This window comes from Momordica charantia (genome assembly GCF_013281855.1).
Source record: "Momordica charantia cultivar OHB3-1 chromosome 1 unlocalized genomic scaffold, Mcharantia_2.0 BLBB01000001.1, whole genome shotgun sequence".
Classification (NCBI taxonomy): domain Eukaryota; kingdom Viridiplantae; phylum Streptophyta; class Magnoliopsida; order Cucurbitales; family Cucurbitaceae; genus Momordica; species Momordica charantia.
Genome location: NW_028275157.1, coordinates 4,371,548 through 4,391,686, shown reverse-complemented (window position 1 = coordinate 4,391,686; position 20,139 = coordinate 4,371,548). Strand labels below are relative to the sequence as shown.

Here is a 20,139-nt window from a genome sequence, read left to right as displayed (position 1 = left end):
GCCTTCGAAGGGATCGAAGTCGTCTTCGTCGTCTTCAACATCATTATTGATAGAGGTAGAGGAATCAACGTCCGTCTGAAGGTCGTCTGGATCAGAGATTTGAACCGCGACTGTATTGAGAACTGAGTTGAAGTCGGCTTGAGATCCAGCTCCAGCTAGTGAGCTCATGACGGCGTTTTTGGCTAGAAGGAAGCTCTCGTCTTCTTGCCTCGTCATGTCTTGAAGATGAACATTGGTCTTAAACCAGTTTTTTATCTTTTCAGCTTCTAGGTAGAAATAATCAATTTTTTCCCACCACTTGATGCGTAAAGCTTTGCTCAACGCTTTGAAGTTGCCACTGGGTCCTAGCTGGAAATTCCAGCAAAAGATCCATGGAATTTGGAAATACAAAGCAAATCTAAACGTCTTAGAGAGGGGAGACGAGTAGATACTTTATTGGAAAAGATAGTACGATCTTTGAACTTCAATCGGAAAAATTTCCTCGGGGAGTCCAAAGTACGTCCACCAACTTTGAAACCAATTTGGAAAGTGAGATTTGTAAGCTTGTTTACAAAAAGTCACAAACCAAGAGTGATTGTAGCCTTGAAGCCAGAAAACAACATACCACGCCTTCATGTAGTCGCGATAGTTGTATGTTTGTGGCTGGAAGGTCCTTGTAAGTTTCTTTCCTACAAACATACCCTATTTCCAGGAGGAAGGGGTAAGAATGCGGAAGATTCTGAGTTTTGAATAAATGGTCCTGGAGGGAAAAACACACAAAAAATGATTAGGACAAAAGCTTAGAGGGTTAAAGTGAATAAGATGAAAGATCTATCTCTTATAAATTTAAAATCGGGTCATGAATTGAATTTAGTACATTTAGTCCAGTATATAATCCTAGTAAATGGTCAATTTCAAATGATTATTTGGAAGGAGGTTTATTGAATGTTGATCAAAGATTGAGTATCTTAAGATCTCTATGACCTCTAGAGAGCCTCAAGAACTTCTTAGATAATGTCTGGAATCGACATAATGACAATGATCTTTATGACCATGTGACCAAAGTTTTTGTGTATGCTCGTATGGTAAGACATAAGGCTCTAATCTATAGAGATAGGACTCGTCTCAACTGAAACAAGCATGGAGTGGTTGTTTCCATCTATGAAATTCCAGAAGTTTTTTATGAACTCTTTCATAATTCATTTCCTGCTCCTAAGTTGAATTTGTAAACAATTTTCACATACAGATTGTACGTATCAATTGTTGTTGTATATGTTAAAATGAAGTTTGTGTCTATTTTCTGTTGGATTGGTATGGTAACCGTATAGGAATGAATAGAATTTAATGAAACTTTATAAATTTTTAACATGATAGGCCCAATTTAAACAAATAAGTATATTTTTTTACGAACAAATAATTTTACCACCAATTAATAAATAAAAAGGAATACATTTCAAGCACCATTACTAATTCTAGTGTAAAGATTGACAATCAACACGACGAACAAATTTTAGCAATTAATTTCATGCAATTTATGATAATGAAAAGTTAATTGCACAAATTAAAGAATAAAAAGTTAGAGAAAATGACACCAGGAATTTTATAGTGGTTCGGCGAAATTGCCTTCTCCACTCAAAAAGTTTCTCTTGAGTATTCGGTTGAAAAAGCCGACTCTTTCCACAACGTGAAGTCCAACTGGTACAATATTATTTTTTCGAGAACAAGAACGAATCCGATTATTTCCACGATTTAAGATCAAACTGTTACAACATGATAAATAAGCAGTTCTGGACCAAAAATTCGCGATCAATACTGAACAATATGAAAGCATCATTCAGAATTCTTCTCATATATGATCAAATATATCAGTGAACTATTTATAGGTATACACCAGATTACACAGTAATTCAAAACTAAAATATAACAATAAAACTAAACTTAGTTACAATGGTAACTATACCTACGGGATTTGAAAACTGAAATATAACAGTAAAACTAAACTTAGTTACAATTGTAACCATCCCTACTAATGAGCTCTCTTAACACCCCATCAAGCCAATGTGTGATGGAACAAACATTAAGCTTGAATGGTAATGGAAGAAACCAAACGGCAGAGAGTGGTTTAGTAGACACATCAGCAATTTGAGCAGAGGAAGGTAGATGACGAATCTACAACTTCTTCTGTAAAACCAGATCGCGGACAAAATATATATGGATTTCTACACCAAAGTAGAGGAGATTGTTGTAAATGTATCCGTAAGTCAGAAAAGAAAGAATTCAACCAAATTAACTCGGTAGAGACATGAGCTAAGCTTCTATATTCTGCCTTTGTGCTTGAACGAGATATAATGTTCTGTTTCTTACGTCAGGATCAGATGCCCAGTCTGCATCTGTAAATTCTTGAAGATTCAGATTCGTCGGTTTCTTGAAAAATTAGTCCATGATCAAGTGTGCCACCCAAGTATCGTAGAATGCGCTTCACGGCCTGCCAATGTACAAGCGTAGGAGAGTGCATAAATTGACACACTTTATTAACACCATAAGTAATTTCTGGCCGAGTAAAGGTGGCATATTGCAGAGCACCCACTGTACTTCTATAAACCCGAACATAAAGAAATTTCTCTTCCTGATAAGCTGATAATACAACCCCACTTATCATTGGGTGAAGGATATATATTCCTGCTACAAAAGAAATAATCCATTTGAGGGGATAAGACACTTCAACTCCCAAAAAATAGTTGAGATTACCAAGATCTTTTATAGAGAATTTCTCATGGAGAGATTGAATCATATGCTCAATAATAGTAGTAGAGCTGCCTCTAATGAAAATATCATCTACATGTATCAAGATATAACAAGAGTGACCATTGTTTTGGTAGACAAGTAGTGAAGAGTCAGCTTTAGGATTTACATAACCAAGTGAATGTAAAAATGAACGAACCAAGTCCGAGGTGTTTGCTTCAAGCCATATAGGGCCTTGGCTAAACGACACACCTTTCCTGATTGATTAGAGTCAACCATGCCATGTGGCTGATGCATGTAAACTTCTTCAGTGAGTATACTATGTAAAAATGTGTTATCGATATCTACTTGATGTAAAGACTAGCCATGAAATAAATCAAGAGTGAAAAGTACTCATATTGTAGTTGGTTTCACTACCGGACTGAAAGTTTCAGTATAATCCAGCTCCGCTTCTTGGTGGAATCCTTGAGCAACCAGTCGTGTTTTATCACAAGCAATTGAGCCATCCTAGTTCCGTTTGATTTTGAACACCCATTTGCAGCCTATGATCTTGTCAGTTGGAGGCGACACTAATGTCCAAGTCTGATTTGCTTGTAGAGCATTGAACTCTTCACGTATAGCCTTCACCCGATGAGGGCACCTTATAGCTTCCTTGATTGTCGGTGGTTCTACCTCTGTATATTTTGTTAAGAAAATCATGGGCTTAAATATACCATTTTTACCTCGAGTCGTCATAAGGTGTTGATGTACGGTACTAAGAACAACATTATCCGAACTAGCTACAGACTCGACATTGAGAGATGGAGTAAGCGTCGGTGCAGGTGAAGATGATGAGGAAGCAGCCGATGAGGAGGAAGAATGTTCAATAGAAGATGGTACACATTCATGTGAGGGAGTAGGCAACTGATGACTTTAAGACGAAATAGAAAGGGAGGACACATGCGCTATAGCTTCGGGTACAGGATCATTAATTGGAGACTGAGTAGGATAAGATTGCATAATGGGTGTAGGACTATTGTCAGCAAGATTTTCAAACAAGGTGGGATTTGGTTATAAAGTGAGATTTGTGGATAAGGTAGGGACAAGACTTTTGTATAAAACTTAAGGGTTAGGAATTATGAAGGAAGGTAATAACTGGTCTGGAGGTAATGGGATAAGAAATTTGGATGTGGGAAATTTAGTTTCATCAAATAGAATGTGGCGCGAAATGTATATACGACCTTCAGCAGACATACATTTGTACCCTTTGTAGATAGTACTATAGCCAAGAAATATACAAGGGGTGGAGCGAGGTTCAATTTTTATGTCCATTATAGGGTCGCAAGCACAGGTAACACAAACATCTGAAGGTCTTTAGAGATGAAATGTGTGGCCAAACAACTTTTTCATTGGAGACTTATGAAGATGGATTGGAGTTGGTAAATGATTAACGAGATATGTAGCAGTAGAAAAAGCATCATGTCAAAAATATAACTGAGATATGTAGTAGTAGAAAAAGCATCATCCCAAAAATCTAACGATAAAGATGCATGAGATAATAGAGTTAGACTCATATCGACAATGTGACAATGTTTTCATTCTACTATCCCATTTTGTTGGGAAGTATAGGGACATGTCAAACCTATGTTCAATTCCGTTGGATTTAAGGTATGGAGTGAATGATCGAAATTCCCCTCCTCCATCGGTTTGTAAGCGAAGGATAGATTGACTAAATAATTTTTCCACATGTGTTTTGAAATTTATGAAGGCTTGGAAGGCTTCGGATTTGGAAGTAAGGAAATATATCCATGTATATCTAGAGTAAAAATCAACAAAAGTGATATAGTATTTGAAACCATTTCTAGATTTTTTGAAAGATGGACTCCATACATCAGCAACGATTAATTGAAGGGGAGCCGAATAAATTGTAGAGGAATCCGGAAAAGGTAAATTGTGACTTTTTCCAATTGCACAATCATGACACAAGGTATGAGATTTATTATTGGAATAGAAAATTTTACAAGCATCTAAAACATACTTGACAGTAGACATGGCCGAGTGGCCCAACCTATTATGCCATAGATCAATTATTTAAGTAAAAGGAGAATTAACAAATGAGTTACAAGTGTTTGCCTCTATTGAAGGAGATGTCTGAAGATTGAATGGTGATATAACTGAGGAAGAGCAACTATCCAAATAGATTTATGGAGAATGAGCTTTTTCCAGAATGAAGCTGTACAATCCATCTTTAAGCTTGCATCGGAGAAGTATTTGGCCATTGGGTTCCTTCACAAAATAAGTAAAGGGGGGAAATTCAAAGTAAACATTGTTATCTTTGAAAAAATTGACTGACACTAATTAAATTTTTGGTTATGTTAGGAACATGAAGCAGATTATCAAGTTGAAAGATAGGTTTTGAGGGAGAAGTGGAAGACGATTTAAAGAAAGAGGAATCAATGTTTAAAACATCCAAACCTGCATCGTTGCCCACGAATACTTTGTTATCTCCCAGATATTCAGAACTAATTCCCGGATTTGCAAGATTATGAGTAACGTGATTCGAAGCTCCAGATTCTGGAAACCACTCATTTTCTTTGTTCAAATCATGTTAAAGAGTAAATGCATTAAAATTGGACTGAGATGAATTTTGGCCAGATGGTTGAGAGGTCTGATATGTATTCTGAGAATTTGTACCATAATTAGGGCCATGAAAGCCTCTTTCAAATTAAAAATAACAATGAGCAGCGGTATGTCCGCATCTACCACAGAGTTGGCACTAAGATTTCCCATTGTTGTTCCAAAATCTTCAAATATTGAGGATCTGATGCCTTGATTTCTGCCACGCTGATACCCATCGTTCTATCCCGAATTAGGTGCTGATACAAACTGCTTTGCAATGTCTGAATGGTGAGATGCATCGTTGGTAGAGATCCATCGGTATTGATCGAAGAATGTCGAACAATTCGGTTTTCTTGGGCCAACAGCAATGAATATACTTTTTTTAAGGTTGAAATTCATCTTTTTCTGTAATGACTAAGGCTACAGAGTCATAGTCAGGCCCTAAACCTTGTAATATATGCAGAATATTGCAACGTGAGAAATCTTTCTGCCTGCTGCTGCTAAAGAATCAACAAGATTCTTAATCTTTTGAAAATATTCATCGAGTGTCAGGTCACATTTCTTGGTTATTACAAGCTTGGATTTAAAATCCATAAATCATGCCATATTTTGTGAGGAAAATCGTGCATTTAGAATCTGCCAAACTTCACACGCGGACTTACAATCAAGCATTTCTGATAGAAGGGAATTAGACATAGAACCCAACAGCCATGTTGTAATCAAACTGTTTCTTGGCGGATCCAAAAAGAATAAGCAGGATTCGAAATTTGTTCAGTGTTGAATCATTAGGTGAGGAAAGAAATTTTGCAGGAATTTTCGCATATGCATCAATATACTGTCTAGTCCATGGCCTCGGAGTGTCATGAAGACTTGGAGTTTCCAGAGAAGAAAATTCTCTTCATCATGTTTGACTGTGGTAATTTTGTTACCTGGATTAGAATCTTGGATTGATCCGATTCTGAAGCAACCATTGTAGAAGAAGGAGAGAAAAGAAAAAAAAATTTGAGCGGTCTTTTGACTTAACAAAGCTCTGATACCATGATAAATAAACAGTTCTTGACCAAAAAATTCTCAATAGAGAATCAATACGGAACAATATGAAAGCATCATTCAGAATTCTTCTCGTGTATGATAAAATATATCAGTGACCTATTTATAGGTATACTGTATATATACCCAGATTACACAGTAATTCAAAACTGAAATATAACAAACTACTAATGAACTCTCTTAACACAACACTCTTTTTAAGGTTCAAGAAGCAACCCTTACAAAGAGTTGAAATTTAAGTACAATCTCACAAACTCTCTCAAAGAGTGGATATACAAATTTAAACTCACAGAACTGTAAGAAAAATTCTTTAAGATAAAAACCTTCAAATGTCTAAGAGAAAATAAAATTAGAAGAACAAATATGTTTTAAAATAGAACCTGTCCCAAGAAATTGAAGTTTGGAAGAGAGATGAACAATGAAGATTGGAAGAGAAATTATGGAGAATATTGATTTTGAAGATTGAGAGGGAGAATTGTTTAAATAGAGAGAAATATTAGATTTGAAAAGGTTTAAAAACATCATTAATTTGGGCCATTGGATTTTTGTTAATAAAGATAAAGGGATGAGATTTAATTGGAGAAAAAGATTAAAAAAAAGATAAAAATTCAAGCTTCCAACAGTAAACCTCTATTTTATGATGGCAAACTACTTACGGAAAAAATGTATAGACATTGAGCAATAATATCAAATCTAACATATCATCACAAAAATCATACTTGAAATTCGTTTGAAAATTAATTTATCACAAATTTATTCATTTTCCTTGTTATCTCTCCCCTTTTTAGAATCAATAAAAAAAAAGTAAGAAAAATAAATAAAGACATTAAAGCTCCATATTTATAAAGCAGTTTAACACTTTCCCTTCAATAAAGGATAAAAAGACATTTAGCACAAATTTTATAAAACTCTCTTCATCAAGTTGCCTTCTAAAAAATTTTGGATAAAATCAAGAGGCATCACTTATAAGAAATTCTAAGATAAATTTTACTTCAAAAATATAATTCCTCCTAAATATATAGTCAATATGCATAAAACGGGTAAGACTTAAAGTTTCGATTATATCTTGATAAACTTTAACATCAACACATTTACCCTTTCATATCCTTGATAAGCTTAGTGGAGGTGCTCATGATAGTTTTTTTGCAAATTTAGCTTTATTCAACTTGAATCTTTTGAATAAGTTCTCCCAACATACTCAGTTTCAAATTCATTATGCCTACTCAATTTCAAATTCACTGTGCATACTCTTAAAAAAAATCACATAAAGAGGAATAAACTATAAAAAGTAATACGAAAAATCAATATCTTCAAGACAAAAAGTTGACATGTAATGGTATTACTCTCTTTAAAAACATGTATTCTCATTTTAAAAAATAAATCAATAGATATCGAGGAGGTAACAATTTGCATAAGACATAAATAAAAAAATCATGGTAGTTCAGACTATTTCAAACAAATAATCAAAATTTTCCACACAATTTTTGTTCAAGAAAATATTGCACAAAACAAGTATAATTCCAATAGAGCAATTTTAATGCTCACGATTAAGCACAATAAATCATATACATAAAATGATACATTAATCAAATTAGTCTTCAAGGAATCAACTTATCAAAACAAATAAAAATTGTTGGATTTTTAATAGTGAAAGAAAGTGAAACTTGAAGATATTGAGAAAACCGTTGAGTATACAAATTTAACATCCAGATATTAAATTTGTATATTAAGAATTTGAAACTTATTTTACATTTGTAACAATTTTATTATTTATTTCATGAAGTTGTTTTTGTTTCAATTTTGTGTTATGTAACTTTATTTTGTTAAAGTTACATGTTGTTAAACTTGAAGTTATACTTCAAATGAGAAGTTTTTCTTCATGTTGTTAAAGTTGAACTTAATTCTTGTGTGAGGAGTTTCATGTTTAAACAACTATATATAGTTGTGATTTTCTTCATTTTGATATATTCAAGCATACCACAATTGGGTATTCTCCTCCTCCCACAACAATTCTCTCTTCTTTTGAGTTGTTATTCTTGTTTATGTTGAGAGCAAGTATCTAAAAGTTCTGCTAGATCCGAGTAGTTCGAGGTTGTAGTTCTACCAGAGTTAGTCGTTGTATCCTACTGAGACGATCGCTGTAGTCTGCTAGCAACTTGTGCAGAGCGAATAATTGTCTTCAGGTCAGCACTATTGAAGCGTGCCTCGACTATTTTTTATCAAGTTTTGATGTTCATCAAGTTGTTCAAATTTATATTGTTTGTAGCCAGTTACGTTGTAATTTGTTTGTCAGTATTACACAATTCATATATACAGCGTATATTTACCCAACATTCTGAAGACAATTATCTGATGGCTGCAAACACTTCTGCTAATGCTCCTACGATGATGGGATCGACCATTGTCAAATCACATGCAGAAAAACCAGAGAAGTTCAAGGGAGAAAACTTCAAAAGATGGCAACAGAAGATGATCTTCTACCTCACCACCTTAAATCTTGCTCACATCCTAAAGGAGGTTTGCCCAACTACTCCCATAGAAGCAATCACTCATGAAACTGAGGCTGCCAAGCAAGCATGGTTGCATTCAGATTTTCTATGTCGCAACTATATCATGAGTTGCTTGGATGATACCTTGTATAATGTCTACTGCAATGCCTTTGATACTTCAAGGCAATTGTGGGAGGCATTAGACAAGAAGTATAAGCTGGATGGCATTCTAGGCTAGGGCATGTCAATTATCATTCTTTACAAAGAATGGTAAGTGTAGGACTATTGCCTAATTTTAACATTGATAATAGAAACAAATGTGAAGTTTGTGTTGAATCAAAGTTTTCTAGAAAGTCATTTTCGTCTGTGGAAAGAAGTAATGAATTACTTGATTTAATCCACAGTGATGTATGTGATTTGAAAAGTATTCCCACAAGAGGTGGTAAGAGATACTTTGTCACATTCATTGATGATTGTAGTAAATATTGCTATGTATATTTATTACATAGTAAAGATGAGACCTTAGATGTTTTCAAAACATATAAGGCAGAAGTTGAAAATCAACTTGAGAGAAAAATAAAAGTGCTTAGATCAGATAGAGGTGGTGAATATGAATCATCATCACTTTCTGAATTTTGTGAAGTTAATGGTATAATCCATCAAACTACAGCACCTTATACACCACAACAAAATGGTGTAGCTGAAAGAAAGAACCGAACTTTGAAGGACATGGTTAATTGCATGTTAAATAGTTCAGGTTTATCCCATAATTTGTGGGGGGAGGCTTTGCTTACAGCAAATTTTATCTTAAATAAAATTCCACATAAGAAGACTAATAAGTCACCTTATGAAGTGTGGAAAAAGAAGTTACCCTCATATAAAATACTGAAAGTGTGGGGGTGTTTGGCAAAGGTACAAGTTCCTTTACCAAAAAGGACAAAACTTGGACCTAAGACAGTTGATTGTGTCTTTATAGGCTATGCTAAGCATAGTGCTGCTTATAAATTCTTGGTGATTAAATCAGAAATACCTGATATTAATCATAATACTGTCATGGAATCTATTGAAGCTGAATTCTTTGAGGATATATTTCCTTTTAAAGAAGAAATACTGAAAGGTAATGGTACCAAAAGAAATCATGAGGCTAGCTCTTCGAAAGGTCAAAACGATTAGGAAACTGAGATCGAGCCTAGAAGAAGCAAAAGAGCTAAGAAAGCTACTTCCTTTGGACCTGATTTCATAACATATATGATAGATGGGGAGCCTCAAAATTTTCAAGAAGCTGTGTCATCTCCAGATGCACCTTATTGGAGAGAAACTATCAATAGTGAGATAGAGTCCATTTTGCAAAACAATACCTGGGTATTGGTTGATTTACCTCCTGGGAGTAAACCAATTGGAAGTAAATGGATTTTCAAAAGAAAGCTAAAGGCTGATGACACTATTGAAAAATATAAAGCCCGTTTAGTAGCTAAAGGCTATCGTCAGAAAGAAGGGCTAGATTTCTTTGATACTTATTCTCCAGTGACGAGGATTACATCTATAAGGATGTTAATTGCTATAGCAGCTTTACAAAATTTGGAAATACACCAAATGGATGTAAAAACTACATTTTTAAATGGAGATTTAGATGAAGAAATATATATGGAACAACCTGAAGGGTTTGTTGTAAAAGGACTTGAAAATAAGGTTTGTAAACTTGTCAAGTCTCTACATGGGTTGAAACAAGCACCCAAACAATGGCATGAGAAGTTTGATCACATTATGTTATCTAATGGATTTAAGATAAATGAGTGTGATAAATGTGTCTATGTTAAAACCATAGATCAAGATTGCGTCATTGTTTGCTTATATGTGGATGATATGTTGATAATGGGCATCAAAATAACAAGAAATCCAAATGGATATATACTTTCTCAATCTCATTACATAGAGAAAGTATTGAGAAAATTTGGTCATTTTGAGAGTAAGCCAGTAGTTACTCTATTTGATCCAAATTGTAAGTTGAAGAAGAATAATGGTGAAGGTGTATCTTCTCTAGAATACTATAGAGTTGTGGGTAGTTTAATGTACATAATGAATTGTACAAGACCTGATATTGCCTATTCGATAGGAAGATTGGCAAGATACACTAGCAATCCCGGGCATGATCATTGGAATGTGTTAGTCAGAGTTTTAAAGTACTTGAAGTACACTTTGGACTATGGATTGCATTATACGAAATATCCATCTGTATTGGAAGGATTTAGTGATGCTAACTGGATCTCTGATAGCATGGAGACTAAGTCAACCAGTGGGTATATATTTACCTTAGGTGGAGCAGCTGTGTCATGGAAATCTTCAAAACAGACGTGTATAGCACGGTCTACTATGGAATCAGAGTTTATAGCTCTTGATAAAGCTGGAGAAGAAGCAGAATGGCTTTGAAATTTTCTTGAAGATATTCCATTGTGGCCGAAGCCTGTAAGTGCCATATGTATTTATTGTGACAGCTTAGCAGCCTCAATGAGAGCTAAGAATAATGTCTACAATGGGAAGTCATGACACATAAGACGCAGACATAATTCTATCAGGCAATTGCTCTCTAATGGAATAATTTCCATTGATTATGTAAAATCAAAAGAGAATGTTGCAGATCCTTTGACGAAAGGATTGTCAAGAGAGCAAGTTGCTTATACATCGAGGGAAATGGGGCTAAAGCCTATGAAATGAAATATCTGGTGGTAACCTAACCTAGTTGACTGGAGATCCCAAGATCTAGGTTCAATAGGCAAACTGGCTGGATAATTCATAGTTGACACACTAAGAAACTTATAGTTTCATCCCATGTCTATGATGTTATGTGTGTAATCTGTTGATGTTAAGGTCATATTGATATCTTGATTACAAGAGGAGTAGTGACAGAATACTCTTAATCAATATCACCTATATGAGAGTAGAATTGGGTCGGTTCTATGAGAACTTTTCAAATGGCTTATGTTCTCTAAAGCTCTCATGAATTCAGGATCTTGTCCAGGACCAAAATGGACACAACCGTATAGAACTTATAGATACAAGATAAGTTATGTGTGATATTTGTTGTCTTAATTTATCATGAGAAGGATAGTTCCAGAGCTAGTTCTCATTATTTCTTCGGTAAATTCAATAAATATTCACTAAGGAAGGTTCAAGTCCAAAAGACACCTCTCCTGACAGGATAACTTATCTATTTGCTCTTAACGTCTTGGTCGTGTTTTGTCTGTCTCACTTTCTTTCATGTGGGAGATTGTTGGATTTTTAATAGTGAAAGAAAGTGAAACTTGAAGATATTGAGAAAACCGTTGAGTATACAAATTTAACATCCGGATATTAAATTTGTATATTAAGAATTTGAAACTTATTTTACATTTGTAACAATTTCATTATTTATTTCATGAAGTTGTTTTTGTTTCAATTTTGTGTTATGTAACTTTATTTTGTTAAAGTTACATGTTGTTAAACTTGAAGTTATACTTCAAATTTCTTCATGTTGTTAAAGTTGAACTTAATTCTTGTGTGAGGAGTTTCATGTTTAAACAACTATATATAGTTGTGATTTTCTTCATTTTGATATATCCAAGCATACCACAATTGGGTATTCTCCTCCTCCCACAACAATTCTCTCTTCTTTTGAGTTGTTCTTCTTGTTTATGTTGAGAGCAAGTATCTAAGAGTTCTGCCAGATCCGAGTAATTCGAGGTTGCAGTTCTACCGGAGTTAGTCGTTGTATCCTGCTAAGACGATCGCTGTAGTCTGCTAGCAACTTGTGCAGAGCGAATAATTGTCTTCAGGTCAGTGCTATTGAAGCGTGCCTCGACTATTTTTTATCAAGTTTTGGTGTTCATCAAGTTGTTCAAATTTATATCGTTTGTAGCCAGTTATGTTGTAATCTGTTTGTCAGTATTACGCAGTTTATATATACAGCGTATATTTATCCAACAAAAATAACATAATCATTTAAAACATCATCAAGATACCAAAAATATCAAATGTTACCAATCGATGAAGAACAAACAAACATTGATATCAATTAACAACAAAATACCTTTTCTCAAAAAAAAAAAAAACAACAAAATACTAAAATAACCATTTATTCCACCAAATGTATATTATCAATCAAACTTATGCAGAGAGAATCACAAAAATCAATTAAACGCTTTTCAGTAACATGCTAATGAAATTTTATAATATAAAACTAATTCTTAGATACTCCCCCTTATTACGAAGAATATTATTTACAACATTGGACAAACAATAATATACTCAAATTAAATTTCTCATGCTTCATGCCCAAAAATCATCTCAACAATTTAATTAAATTCATTTCAAAAGCAAAATAAAACACATTTCTTCTCAAAAGAAATAGACAATATATCTAAACTATCAATAATAATATTCCTCAAAACTCGATAGCATTTAATCTAATAAACCATAAACAAACAACGTTACCAGATACGTCATTTTCCTTGATGTGTTCAAGCGAGCTACTATGTTGCTTCTTTGAAATTTATTTTTTAAATTGAAGTCCAAGCAACAATTGCTTTCTTGAAAACATACATACAATGAGAAAGTCTAACTAAAAGATCTTGGTACCCATTTATTGGGTCTTTCATTGTTAGTGAGCATAAATTTTGGAACCCATTTCAAATCAATACCAACATTTTTAATATCAATTTTGGCAAATAACAAATATTGAATTTATGACTAATTTTGCCACAAGAATGACATACAACATTAGGCAAGAATTTCATTTTAACAAATCTATTTGGCACAATACTTTTGTTATAGAAGTTATTGATTGGAGCATTTTTTTTATTTAAAACAATTTGACCTAATATGACTTTTAACTCCACAATAATGACATGAAGACACAAATTTGAAATTATATATATAATTTGATTTTTCATGAACATGCTTAAGCACAAATTTTGATTCTATATGCATATTTGTCTTTTCATGCTTAGACATAAATTTCACACTTGTATTTACATTCGAAGCATTGGATTTAGACAAGTAACAATAATAAGCTTTATGTTTATACTTGCCACATGACAAACAAACAACATTATGCAATGATTTATTTATTTCAACAAATTTATGCACCTTACTTTTCTTTTGAAAATTTTGTTTTGGAGCATTGTAAAACTTTGCTCTTTGAGAAAATTCTTCTTGAAGGAGTAGTATGAGCATATTTCAATATCTACTTCGGTCTAATATGACCTTCAACACAACAATGATGACATATGAACACAAAACAAATCTAGCATGCTTAGATACAACCTTAGGCATATTATGTTTATGCACAATATAGAAGATGCTTTAACAAAAATAGTTTTAGAACTTGAAAGAGTAGAGCATTCATCAATAGATAGCCTAAAGCTCTCTTATGGAGGCCTGCATATTTCAATTATTTTGTCTGATCTTTGAGCACTTATTGTCCACTTCTCAATAGGCTCTCTTTTAGCCTTATCCTAAAGTATTTGATTCATTTTTTTGAAGCAATTTATGTTGTTAAATTAAGGAAATCCTAATTCATAATTATACTAGAATAAAAGTCATATCTTCCAAAACAATCAAGACCAATGATCTAAGAAAGGAAGAAAACCAAAATCTATAAAAAGATTAGAATGACATGGAACCATTAGGTAGATTGACCATGACCTGTAAGAAGTTGTGGTTTGTGGTCTTCCTCAACTATGCAACCTGAAACAAATATGGGCAATACTCTCTGTTTAATGAAGAACAAGAGGCTCAAGAAGCATAGAATATTGGGGATCATAACCATTTATGATACGCAACAATCTAAGCGTATTGGACTACTCGAGCCACAAGCCACTTGAACCCAATCGTAGAGATGATTTCAACCCGAAAGGCTAAGAGTTAGAGGGATTACCTTTATAGTTGTTACCTTGAGCAGACATAATACTCACTATACTCAAAGCCAGAAACACTCCACGAGTTTGGTGATCAATCAAATAAGCATGCTACGAGGGTAAAAATATGGATTTCTAAGTTCAACCACACAAATGAAAACAATTTTTTTTAGGGGGTTGCACACGGCAAGGGGTGAGAACAACTCTGATAAGACTTGATTAAAGGCTAAAAAGAGTAGTTTTCATGCTTGGTTGGGAGTTAATTATAATGGAAAATGTATGTTAATGCATATAATTCATGGAAAATGTGCATATTTTATTATTAAGGACTTAGGCAAGTAGTCAGAAGCAAATAAAGGCTAATTGATGAAAATTTGATTATTTTGTAAGGAAAATTGGAAATTGATGACTGCAATGCGTCAGGCACATCGCACGCCAAGTATTTCCAGATTGTTAGAAGGATGCGCCACCTAATTGTTTTGGAAATTCCAGCTTCACAATGCACTAGCCACATTCGATACATAGATTGTCAAAACTGGAATAACAACTTTTGACCAAATTATTGGTCCAAGATTCAGTTTTACTCCTAAAATCTCTACAAAGAGTGATTGCCAATTTCCCTTGAATTTCTCAAATACTTGTTACTTCCATGGCCTATAAAAGGAGCCTCCAAGCATCACTTCTACCCCATCTCATTTCCATGCTTTGCTTTTTCTTTCTAAGTTCTTGTCAACTTTAGCTTTTAAGTTTTAATTCCAGCTTTAAGTTTTGTTCTTCCTTTATTGTTTTTACAATTACTCCTTGCTTATTTTATCGCAATTCTAGTTACTCTAATTTGTGTTCTTTCCCGATTCAATGAAAATGCATTCTTTTGTTATATTTTTTTGCTATTGCATTTATTTTAATTCCATGAGTAGCTAAATTAAATTTTCAACCCTCCTACAAATGGTTAGTTCATCTATTTTAAATTACATCTATCAGCGAACACGTATATTAAACTCTCTTTGCTTATCTTGATTGATACAATTTATTCAGTTGATTTTCTTGTTGGCCACTTGTTTAAATCACATTGGTTTGAATTTAATTATGAGAAGGTTAGAGTCAAATGGATCTCATCAAGGTAAAACGGGAAGTTACTTAGAAATAAGAACTAAAACAAGATCCTAGACATAGACTCTCTTACCTGTTAAACGTAAGTTGACATTTAATTCATTTAGGATTCTAGAGTTGCATAGACATATGTAAACACTAGCCTAAACTTCTAAACAAACCAAAAGCGGTATGGAATAGGAGTTGAACCAGTTTGCATAAATTTAGCGTAATTACGGGCACATTTGGTAAGTGTAATTCATCATTTTAGAACTAAACAGAAGTAGAGGGTTAGCCTTTTAAATTCTATTATTTTAGTGTGTTTTTCATGTTCAACAAATCTCACCAATTTTTATCACAAACCTGATTGCTCATTCCAACAGTTTTCAAATTCAATTTTAAAAGAAAAACTAGTCCATGTGGAGACGAACTTGGAATATTTCCAGATTATTACTTATAACAGTCTGCACTTGCACTTATCCTCTAGCTATTTTAGCTGAGGCGCAACAAACTCTCAATTTTCTATTCAATATCAATCAAAGGTGTCTAAAGCATGAGAAGGTACACGCTCATGGCCTTTTCAAGGCATGTGAAAAATAAAATGAAAACAAATAAAAGAAAATATATTTCCCTTAAATTGCCAACTTGCTAATCAAGTAAGGCGATCCTTTTCTAAAACTAATTTTGATAAAAATAAAATAAATCAAAGGAAAATCAAATAAATATTTTTCCTAAAATCCATCAACTTACTACCCAAACAAGAGAAATTATTCCTTAAATGTATTTTTGATAAAATAAAACCAAGGAAAAAGAAAGAAAATAATTTCCTTATTTGTGAAAAGTGGGTGGCAAGCCAACACCAAGGGGGTGTGAGCGCGAGGCGAGGGCTGACGGGGCATGATGAGGCGTTGAGGAGGCGTGGGCGTGGTGTTAAGCAGGCGAAACACGCGCGCGGGTGTGGGCAGCATGTTTGCATGCGGGTGCGCGGAAAAAGGAGTTGGGCAGCATGTCGGCTGGCGGGCGCTTGGACGAAGGCACTGGGTGGTAAGATGCACTGGCGTGGCACGGTATGTGGCTAGCAGGCGCACACACAGGTGAGCGTGCAGAGGCGCGCGCAGAGCGTGCAGCTAGATGGTGTGTGCTGTAGGGGCGTCTGGTGGGCTGTGGGCATGCGTGGGCAAATCCGTGCAGAAGGGGGTGTGCGGACTACATTGCGTGCGTGTATGCGATGGCGCGCACGGTGTAGGTGCTACGACTGGAGGCTCGCGCGACAGGGCTATGCTCGCAAGGCGGTTGCATGGGCCTCATGGGCATGCGATAGAGTAGAGGCGCGCGTGGAGGGAACTGTCGTGCGCGCATGAGGTGTATTGTCATGCGAGATTAGCGTGCACTTGATGGTGTTGAGTGTGCGGTGGTGCCTTCCTCTTCTTGTGATGTGGTTCCAAGGACTTGAGGCCAATTATGATCATATCATCTCCTCTTTTTTGAAAAGGATTCGTTCGCGAATCAAGTTTTTCACCTACACATAAAGGAAGCAAGTTAGTAACTTCAAAATCAAAATGTACATTATACTTACCTTATAGCTCTTTTGAAATCTTTTGATAGTGATGCTCTCGTCGGTCTTCCTTTGAATTTTCTTTTCAAACATCTTTGTTCTTTCCAAAAATATTTCAAAACCAAATCACTTGGTTTATTGGCATTATGCTTGAATCCCTTTGTCCTCATCTTCGTGCTTGGCATTTGAATTCTCCAACACAACAATTGGTTGTTCTCGGCCATGGCTTTGTTTAGAGGACTTTTTGGACAATAACTTCTCCATGACTCTTGGCAACAACAATACATTTTCATGACCACCTACACAAAAAGGAAATAAGTTAGTACCTTCAAAATTAAAATTTATCCTATACATACCTTGTAAGGCGATCTCAAGATCATGTGAAGATTGTAGGATGAGTCTTTTTGGCTCCATGTTGTAATGACACTCCATAGCTTTCAACTCATCTTTGGTTCAACCATAATTGAGGTTAAGAATTGAAAGTCCCTGCAAAAATCTCAAAAGAGTACAAGCACTAGGATAAAACACGTTAGCTTGTAGATAGGGATCCTTATGCTTTTCTTTTCTTCCTTCTTTTCATACTCGTTTCTCAACTCTTCTTCTTCTTCTTTTACTTACTTCGGCTCACATGTATCCACAAATATTTCTTCATCATTAATGGTTCAAGAGTAGGCATTTCATAATCAAAAGAAACTTTGTGATCTAAAGCATTAAGATTATCATGTATAGAATCACTAAGAATCACTTTGTCTACTATACTAGTCTCATTCTCATCAACTTCATGCAATACTTTGTTACCAATAGGAATATAAATTTCATACTTGGTTTCACAAAGCATATCTTTTTTTTCATCACCTTCGTTCTTGACAACGGGTAAAATATCATTGAACAACTTATAATCTGTGGGGATTGGAACTTCATGTTTAGACTCAAAAGGTGTTTTATGTTCAATTATATCGCTTACCCTCTCATCAATAGACATACAATCATGTAATACTTTGCATCTAATGGAATAGGATCAACATGCATAGTATCACAAAGCATTTCATTTTTGTTCATCTTACTTTCTTCCTTAACAATAGAGATAAAGCCATACAATAATTTTCTAGTATTAGTAGTAGGTATACCACACATAGTTCCACAAAGTATATCAGTTCCACAAAGTATATCATGCTCTTTATTTTCTACTATTGGGACTAAAGTAGGCAAACTAACATTTCCTAAAGTTGGTCTTTCATGAGTAATAGGTTTAGGATTAGTATACCTTGAAGATTCCCTTTGATGCCTTCTTTCTATCTTTTTGCCAAGGTACAACATTTCTTCCAACCTAGTACAAGGTTGTATTTCTTCTCTTTCTGCAATCACCTTGGCAATTTCTCCATTGAATTTGTCACTACGGGTTTGCGACGAGGAGCGGCCGACTTTCTTCCCAAGAGGAAAAAAATGGAGTCGCCACCAGTCCTTATTTATAGGGTGTGACTGGGCACCCAAATGCATGGATAAGTTGGTCTGTACGAAAAAAATATGGATTCAAGGCTCTTTTGTGTATGAGGAAGGTATTAGCATCCCACAACACTCGTTCAATGAACAATAATTTATTTTTCACATTATTTTCAAGAAATGACATTCAAAGAAAAGAATTTTATTTTTATTTTTAAATGTCCCACGTTTTATTGATCATAATTTATAAGGTAAATAATGAACAATAATTATGAGTGGCCTAAAGCCATTAAGAAAATTTTGTTTATTTGAATTTAAATTGGCCTCCCAAAATAAACTCATCACCTCAAGAATATTAGAGATCGACCTCTCAAATTCTCCAATCTCCGTCATAGGAAATTTTTTAGGAAAATATTAAAATAAGGTTTATAAAAAGATTTTGTTTTTGACTTTTAGAAATATGATGAGTGCTTTAAAAAATGTCAACTTTTTAGGGGGAAATGCATTTATAAAGATGTTTTTTTTATCATTTAAATATTTTTTTTAGCAAAATTTTCCTTATAAAAGAAGATTTACAAAAACAAAATATATTTTTATTTTTTAAAGAAAAGATATTTATTTGCTTCAAAATATGATTTTTTTTCTTAGGAAAGAGAAAGGCAAACAATTTTGTATTAGTATTTCAATTACTTTTTAAAACAAAACAAGGGATAAATGAGAAAACGACTAAAAATACATCATTCCATTAGCAAACATATTAAAAATCAAATTTTGGCCTCCCGAAATATTGATCTTTAACCTCAAGAATCCAAGAACATCGACCTCCCGAACATTTCAAGGTTCCATCGTTGGGAGGTTCCCTTTTGTAAAATTTGAGTTGAAGAAATTTAATAAAATCAAGAAAAATAACATTTATTGCATAATATTACATAATATATACATTTGCAAAATATCATACACATAATCGAAATGAACATATTAGAAATATAATCAATAAAATCTCATCTTACAAATAGTTAAAGCAACCATAATATGAAATTGGCAATTGGGAAAAGGAAAAATAAGATGAAATAAAACAAGATTAGAAATATATCTTAAAAATAATGTCAAAAGAATTAAACTTGTACTTGGAACATAGGTAGGCACAAAAAATATATGACGAAGTACATCAACATCAACCTACTTTATTCGGCAAGAACATGGAAACTTACCGTTTTGCAAGCAAACTCTGATTCTTACCTCCTCCTTCAAATGCGGCGTGAGTCAAACGATGAAGAAGAAAATTGTGGAGAAAATAGTGATAGAG

The 20,139-nt window shown here is 34.1% G+C and overlaps 1 long non-coding RNA gene across 1 annotated transcript; it reads right to left on the bottom strand.

Moving 5' to 3' along the window:
• Positions 1-1,801: 1,801 nt before the first annotated feature.
• Positions 1,802-4,002, bottom strand: LOC148213137 (uncharacterized). Its single transcript, XR_015788313.1, has 2 exons — positions 3,139-4,002; positions 1,802-2,658 (listed from the first exon to the last, which is right to left on the bottom strand). It is a non-coding gene; the product is annotated as an uncharacterized LOC148213137 (long non-coding RNA).
• Between the last annotated feature and the right edge of the window lie 16,137 nt (positions 4,003-20,139).